Source organism: Lathyrus oleraceus, chromosome 4 (assembly GCF_024323335.1).
Source record: "Lathyrus oleraceus cultivar Zhongwan6 chromosome 4, CAAS_Psat_ZW6_1.0, whole genome shotgun sequence".
Taxonomy (NCBI): domain Eukaryota; kingdom Viridiplantae; phylum Streptophyta; class Magnoliopsida; order Fabales; family Fabaceae; genus Lathyrus; species Lathyrus oleraceus.
Window position 1 is genome coordinate 113,242,936 of NC_066582.1, and position 7,622 is coordinate 113,250,557.

The following is a 7,622-nucleotide window of genomic DNA, read 5'->3' on the forward strand; positions in this document are numbered from 1 at the left end:
AAGAAAAAAATATAACTAAGGCTGCCTTCCACCTCTGGTTCTTGGTCCTGGTGATTTTTGACGTATGTCTAAGCTGTCGAATCTGCTAAACAACTCAGTAAACCGCTGGTCGGTTATGGCATTCCGAGCATCCTGTTGCTGTTGCATTTGACGCATCATCTGCATCATATCTGCATTCTGTGCCTGCATTCCATCGATAGCATCCATAATGTCATCGTTGGTCGCAGGCCTTCGTCGTCGACGACGTTGGGAGGATGGGCCGGCTGCATTACTGGAAGGGTTGAGCGGGACTGACGGTTGTGTTGGCGGATGATCACCTTGTTCCATTTCTTCAAACTCATCTGTTTGCTGGTTTGTTTGTGAAGGTTCGGTGGTTTCAGGAGCGCTAAGATCGTAGAGGTGGCGGTTCGGGTTTGTGACATCGGTTAGGGTGGTATTGGGTAGCACAACACTTGGGACAGCTTGGTTGTTCACCATAAGATAGTATCCTCCGCCTACTTTGTTTTTAATCAGGCGGCTGGAGCGACAATAGCTGATATCCATAGACAGGGGTGGTAGGGATTCTAAAGTTTGGAGTTTATCCCCTAGGTTCAGGCCAAGTGCTATGGAGGTTATTAATCCACCAATTATGAATGGTTGCCGGCCTCTAGCACATAAGGTGCGGATATGATGAAATATAAAAGAGGCGGCGTTTACCTTGGTATCCGATTCGAAAACGCACTGGAGGAAAAAGAGTTCTTTTGAGTTGACCTTACTGTTGTTTGGTCTTCCAAAGAGTGTGTTTTGCAGGATACGGAGAAAATAACGGATGGTGGGGTTATGGATGTGGGAGAGAAGGAGTTCTTCCCAGTTGTAGGTATTTATACCGGAAATTTTCTTAAAAAGGTCGAAAACTAGAACTGTGTTCCAGTTTGAGGTTGGAGGGATTCTGGCATGGAGCAGACCTTCTGTGGGAAATTGTAGCATGGCACTCAATTCGCGTTGGGTTAGAGAGTACTCGGTGTTAAACATTCGGAAGGTTGCTGTACCGGTTAGAAATTCACCTTCACCGGCGGGAGTGGTGTAGTCGTAAGAACTTAGGAATTCTAAGGTTAGGGAAGGATAGGTGGGTTGGTTATGGGTGCAAAGGAAGGTTAAATCGGCTCTACGGAGCATCCACTCGATACCTTGGAGTAAGCCCAATTGTTGTAAACAAGTTAAATCGGGGTACCTGGTGGGAGCGACGCCTCGCTGTTGGAAGCGCTCGAATTGCTCTTGCTGATAGTTGTCATCTTCGGATCGGAAGATGATATTTCCGAAATTTTGATTTCCCGCCATTGTGATGAATTTTTGAATGAGTGATTTGGAAAAGAAAAGAAGTGTATATTTGATATGAGAGAATTGTTTGTGGTGAAAGAAGGAAGTTTGGAGGGTATTTATAGGTAAAATGTGGGAGGTGAAAAGAAAGAGTGGTTGAAAAGTAATTAATTGTGGTAAATGAAAAATGAATGGGGAATGTAAAAAGGTAAGGGGTGTAACGTTCGTCTCCAACGGCTCCCTAACGTTCACATATCTGAGAGGCGTTACGCTCGTCACAAAGCTGTGACGCTCGTAACAAGTACTAAGTGTGCCGTCCGTCATGGGTGGTGTGACGCTCGTCACACTTCCTTTTTGGAAAGGCTTAGTAGCGCTTCACAGAATCACTTGGTAGCGTAATTTAATATTTTATTCTGCTTATGAACGTTTTAGTCTGTAGCTTAATTTAGTATGCATGCTTACTTGCTTTGTATAATAATAATAATAAGTAATAACAGTAGAGCATAATAGGCATTGCAAAATAGATTAACTAAACAGCTTCAATAAAAAGGATCATAATGTATTACAGGAAGGGAAAATAATAAAATGAAATAGAAATAAACATGAATTCAAATAACATTAATGAAAAATTCTAGCCTAAAACTAAATAACTTAGAAAGAAAAATAACTAAATTCCATCTATCTTCGGATCTCTGGCCGGAGGAGTAAAAGAGTTAACTAGAGAAAAGAAAACATGAGTTTAAGTCAGGATTTGGCCAAATGCCGAAAGAAGAATAGAATTATTATTAATATATATAGATATATTTTTTTTCTTTTTGAATAAATCAATAATGAATACTAAATAGAAATTAAAAGAATAATTAAGAGAGAAATAGAGAAATGATAATAATAATAAAATAATAAAATAACAGATTAATTTGTGGGTTGTCTCCCACTAAGCGCTTTGTTTAAATGTCGCAAGCTCGACAAAGAAACTGTTAAATATTGTCTATGAGTCCTGGGGGCGTTTCGTCTAAGTGTAGAATTTGCGAATCCTCGTTGGTTTCCGCATAGTGATAATGTTTCAGACGTTGCCCGTTTACGGTGAACGGTTCTGTAGATTGTCCTTTAATTTCTACCGCTCCACTGGGAAAGATTTTAGTGATATGGAAAGGTCCTGACCATCTGGATCGTAGTTTTCCCGGGAATAATTTTAGTCTGGAGTTAAATAAGAGTACTGCGTCGCCTTGCTTGAAGATTTTCCTTGATATACGCTTATCATGCCATTGTTTTGTTCTTTCTTTATAGATTTTGGCATTTTCATAGGCGTCTCTTCTGAGTTCCTCTAATTCGTTTATGTCAAGGATTCTCTTTTCACCGGCGGCTTTATAATTCAAATTTAAATTTCTAATAGCCCAATAGGCTTTATGTTCTAATTCTACCGAGAGGTGACAGGATTTTCCATAAATGAGCTTAAATGGGGTCGTCCCTATGGGAGTTTTATAAGCAGTTCGGTATGCCCATAAAGCTTCTGGTAATTTCAATGACCAATCTTTCCTTGAAGTGGCGACCGTTTTTTCTAGTATTTGCTTGATTTCTCTGTTAGATACTTCCACTTGTCCACTGGTTTGAGGGTGGTAAGGTGTTGCTATCCTATGTCTCACTCCATATTTAAGTAGTAGTTTTTCGAGTACCTTGGATATAAAGTGCGATCCACCATCACTGACTACTATCCTTGGGATGCCAAATCTCGGAAATATTATATTTTTAAAGAGTCTAGTTACTACTCGGGTGTCATTAGTTGGAGAAGCTATAGCTTCGATCCACTTTGATACGTAGTCAACCGCCACGAGTATGTATTTGTTACCGAAAGAGGATGGAAATGGTCCCATGAAGTCTATTCCCCACACGTCAAAAATCTCTACTTCCAAAATACCTTTTTGTGGCATCTCGTCACGTCTAGATATGTTTCCCGTGCGTTGACATCTGTCACACTCCTTAATAGCCGCATGTACGTCCTTCCATATAGTTGGCCAATAGAAGCCTGCTTGTAGGATTTTAGAGCAGGTCTTGGATGTACTTGTGTGTCCACCATAAGGCGCGGAGTGACAGTGTTGGATTATATTTTCTACCTCTTCTTCGGGTACACATCGACGGAAAATACCATCGGGACCTCTTTTGAAAAGTAAGGGATCATCCCAGTAATAGTGTTTTATGTCGTGGAAGAATCTTTTCTTCTGCTGGTAAGATAAAGTAGGTGGAACTATTCCGGCAGCTAAATAATTAACTAGATCAGCGTACCATGGTATGACAGATATAGCTAAGGTGGTTTCTACTTGCATGTCGGAGTTGTTCTCTTCCAAAGTAGCTATGAGTTTGTCATACGAGAAATCATCATTAATGGATGTTCTTTCTGGTTCAAGGTTCTCAAGTCTAGAGAGGTGGTCTGCTACTACGTTCTCAGTTCCTTTCTTGTCCTTGATTTCTAAGTCGAATTCTTGTAGTAACAAGATCCATCTTAGGAGTCTAGGTTTAGCATCCTTTTTTGTTAGAAGGTACCTGATAGCAGCGTGATCAGTGTAAACTATTATTTTGGCTCCTACCAAGTAAGAACGAAATTTATCTAGCGCAAATACTACTGCTAGGAGTTCTTTCTCGGTTGTGGCATAATTCATCTGCGCTTCATCCAGGGTTCTACTAGCGTAATATATAACATGAAGCTTTTTATCCTTTCTTTGTCCTAAAACAGCACCTACAGCATAATCACTGGCATCGCACATTATTTCGAATGGTTCATTCCAGTCTGGTGTCTGCATAATGGGTGCGGAGATCAATGCTTGTTTAAGAGTTTGAAATGCTTTTAAACAGTTATCGTCGAATATGAATTCAGCATCTTTCATTAATAGTCCGGTTAAGGGTTTAGTTATCTTAGAGAAGTCTTTGATGAATCGTCGGTAGAAACCGGCGTGTCCTAAAAAGCTTCGTACTTCTCTCACGGTTCTTGGGGGTTGAAGATTTTCGATTACCTCTATTTTGGCTTTGTCTACTTCAATTCCTCTGTTTGAGATGATGTGTCCTAAAACAATTCCTTCTTGTACCATAAAGTGGCACTTTTCCCAATTAAGTACTAAGTTTACTTTTACACATCGTTCAAGAACTCTTTCCAGGTTTTCAAGGCATTCTTCGAAACTTTGTCCGTATACAGAAAAGTCATCCATGAATACTTCCATGATGTTTTCGAGAAAGTCGGCGAAAATTGCCATCATGCATCTTTGAAAAGTTGCAGGGGCATTACATAGACCAAACGGCATTCGTCTATACGCGAAGGTACCAAAAGGGCATGTGAATGTTGTCTTTTCTTGGTCATCAGGGTGAATTGGTATTTGAAAGAAGCCTGAATAACCGTCTAAATAACAGAAATGTGAATGTTTTGCTAATCGTTCTAACATTTGGTCAATGAATGGTAAAGGGAAATGATCTTTTCGGGTTGCTTTGTTTAGTTTCCTATAATCAATGCACATTCTCCATCCCGATTCGATTCGTTTAGTTATAGTTTCTCCTTTTTCGTTTTCAATAACGGTTATGCCTCCTTTCTTTGGTACAACGTGTACAGGACTGACCCATTTGCTATCAGATATAGGATATATAATACCTGCTTCTAATAACTTGGTTATTTCTTTCTTTACTACCTCACTTAGGATCGGATTTAGTCTTCTCTGGTGTTCCCTAGAGGTTTTACCGTCTTCTTCTAACATGATGCGATGCATACAAATAGAAGGGCTTATTCCTTTAAGATCGGTTATGTGGTATCCTAGTGCGGTTGGATATTTTCTTAAGATATGTAGGAGTTTTTCTGTTTCGAGTCTTCCTAGATCTGCATTGACTATCACAGGTCGTTCAAGTTCTAAGTCTAGGAATTCATATCTCAGATTTTTGGGAAGTGTTTTCAAATCAGGGGTTGGTTTGTTAAGACACTGCGTAGGATCTGGTGTTATTGCTAAGCATTGTTTAGATTTGTCTTCTAAAAGATGGTCTGATGATTTGTCTTCTCCTGACTCTGCTTCTTTTATGCATTCATCGATGATATCCGTGAAGTAACATGTATCTTCTATTGCAGGTGCTTTCAAGAATTTGGAAAGAATGAATTCAATTTTCTCTTCACCTACTTCGAAGGTGAGTCGTCCTCGTTTTACGTCTATGATTGCACCGGCAGTTGCTAAGAATGGTCTTCCTAGTATAATAGGTGTAGTATCATCTTCTCTAATGTCCATAATTGTGAAGTCAGTGGGAATGTAAAACTGACCTATGCGTACGGGAACGTTTTCAAGGATTCCTACAGGATATTTGATGGAACGATCCGCTAGTTGTACAGACATCTTGGTCGGTCTTAATTCTCCCATTTCCAGTCTCTTACATATGGATAGAGGCATAACGCTAATTCCGGCTCCTAAATCGCATAAGGCTTTGTCGATGACAAATTTTCCTATGTGACAGGGTATAGAGAAGCTACCTGGATCCTTGAGTTTAGGGGGCATGTTTTGGATTATAGCGCTACATTCGGCAGGGAGTGTAACGGTTTCACTATCCTCAAGTTTCCTTTTATTAGAAAGAATTTCTTTTAAGAATTTAGCATATGAGGGCATCTGCGTAATAGCTTCGGTAAATGGAATTGTAACGTTTAATTGCTTAAGGAGATCGACAAATTTTCTAAATTGGCCTACATCTTTGGTTTTAACAAGCCTTTGAGGGTAAGGTATAGGTGGTTTGTAAGGTGGTGGAGGTACATAAGGTTCCTTCTTTTCTAGGGTATCCTTATTACTCTCTTCCTTTTCCTTAGGTTCACTTTCCTCAGTAGATTTCTTAGGGTTTTGGTTTTCTATCCTTGGATCAGACGGTCCTTCCACTTCCGTTCCACTTCTTAATATAATTGCATGGGCTTGGCTTCTCGGATTAGGTTGGGGCTGTCCAGGGAATGTACCGGTTGGTGCAGCAGTAGGTGCTTGTTGTTGAGCTACTTGAGATATTTGGGTTTCTAACATTTTGTTATGGGTAGCCAAGGCATCTACTTTGCTTGCTAGTTGTTTAAGTTGTTCGCCAGTGTGTATGTTCTGGTTTAAGAAATCTTTATTGGTTTGTTGTTGGGAAGCTATAAAGTTTTCCATCATGATTTCCAAGTTGGATTTTCTAGGGGTATTATTGTTAGGATTTGGTTTCTGATATCCCGGAGGTATAGATGGGGTTTGATTCGGAGACTGTCCAGGTGCGTATAAAGCATTATTACTCTTATATGAAAAGTTTGGATGGTTCCTCCAATTTGGGTTATAGGTATTCGAATAGGGGCTTCCTTGAGCATAGTTTACTTGCTCTGTTTGGATTCCAGTCAAGAGTTGACATTCCGTAGGAGTGTGGCCTTGGATTCCACAGACCTCGCAATTCTGAGTTATAGCAACCACGGCGGTTGGTGGTGATACGTTTAAACTTTCAATTTTCTGGACCAAAGCATCCACTTTTGCATTAACGTGATCAAGGTTACTTATCTCGTACATGCCAGTTTTCGGTTGAGGTTTTTCCACTGTTGTTCGTTCGGTTCCCCACTGATAGTGGTTTTGGGCCATGCTCTCGATAAGCTGGTAAGCATCAGCATAAGGTTTGTTCATTAGTGCACCACCTGCAGCGGCGTCTATTGTTAACCTTGTATTGTATAAGAGACCATTATAAAATGTGTGAATTACTAACCAGTCTTCCAAACCATGGTGTGGGCAAAGTCTCATCATGTCTTTGTATCTTTCCCATGCTTCGAAAAGAGACTCGTTGTCTTTCTGTTTAAATCCGTTTATCTGGGCTCTTAACATAGCTGTTTTGCTTGGCGGAAAATATCGGGCAAGAAAAACTTTCTTCAACTCGTTCCATGTGGTGACTGAGTTGGAAGGGAGAGATTGAAGCCATCTTCTAGCGCTATCTCTTAATGAGAAAGGAAAAAGACGAAGTCGAATTGCCTCTGAAGTGACACCATTAGCTTTAACAGTGTCAGCATATTGAACAAATACGGATAAATGAAGGTTTGGATCTTCGGTAAGATTTCCAGAGAATTGGTTCTGTTGCACAGCCTGCAACAGTGAAGGTTTAAGTTCAAAGTTGTTTGCTTCGATTGCGGGCGGAGCAATACTTGAATGCGGTTCATCTTGCGATGGGGCGGCGTAATCTCTAAGAGCACGAGCTGGTTCTGCCATCTCGGTTAAAGAAGGAAAAATGTTTTTGATATCAGGAAGGTTTATAGGAGGGAGATCGTTTTCAGCACGATATTCCCGAATTCGTCGTAAGACTCGGAGATATAGTTCGATATCGTT

General features: G+C 40.3%; 1 pseudogene; it reads left to right on the forward strand.

The window, feature by feature from the left end:
- Positions 1-7,020: 7,020 nt before the first annotated feature.
- On the forward strand, positions 7,021-7,120 carry LOC127077175 (uncharacterized; annotated as a pseudogene).
- The last annotated feature ends 502 nt before the right edge of the window (positions 7,121-7,622 follow it).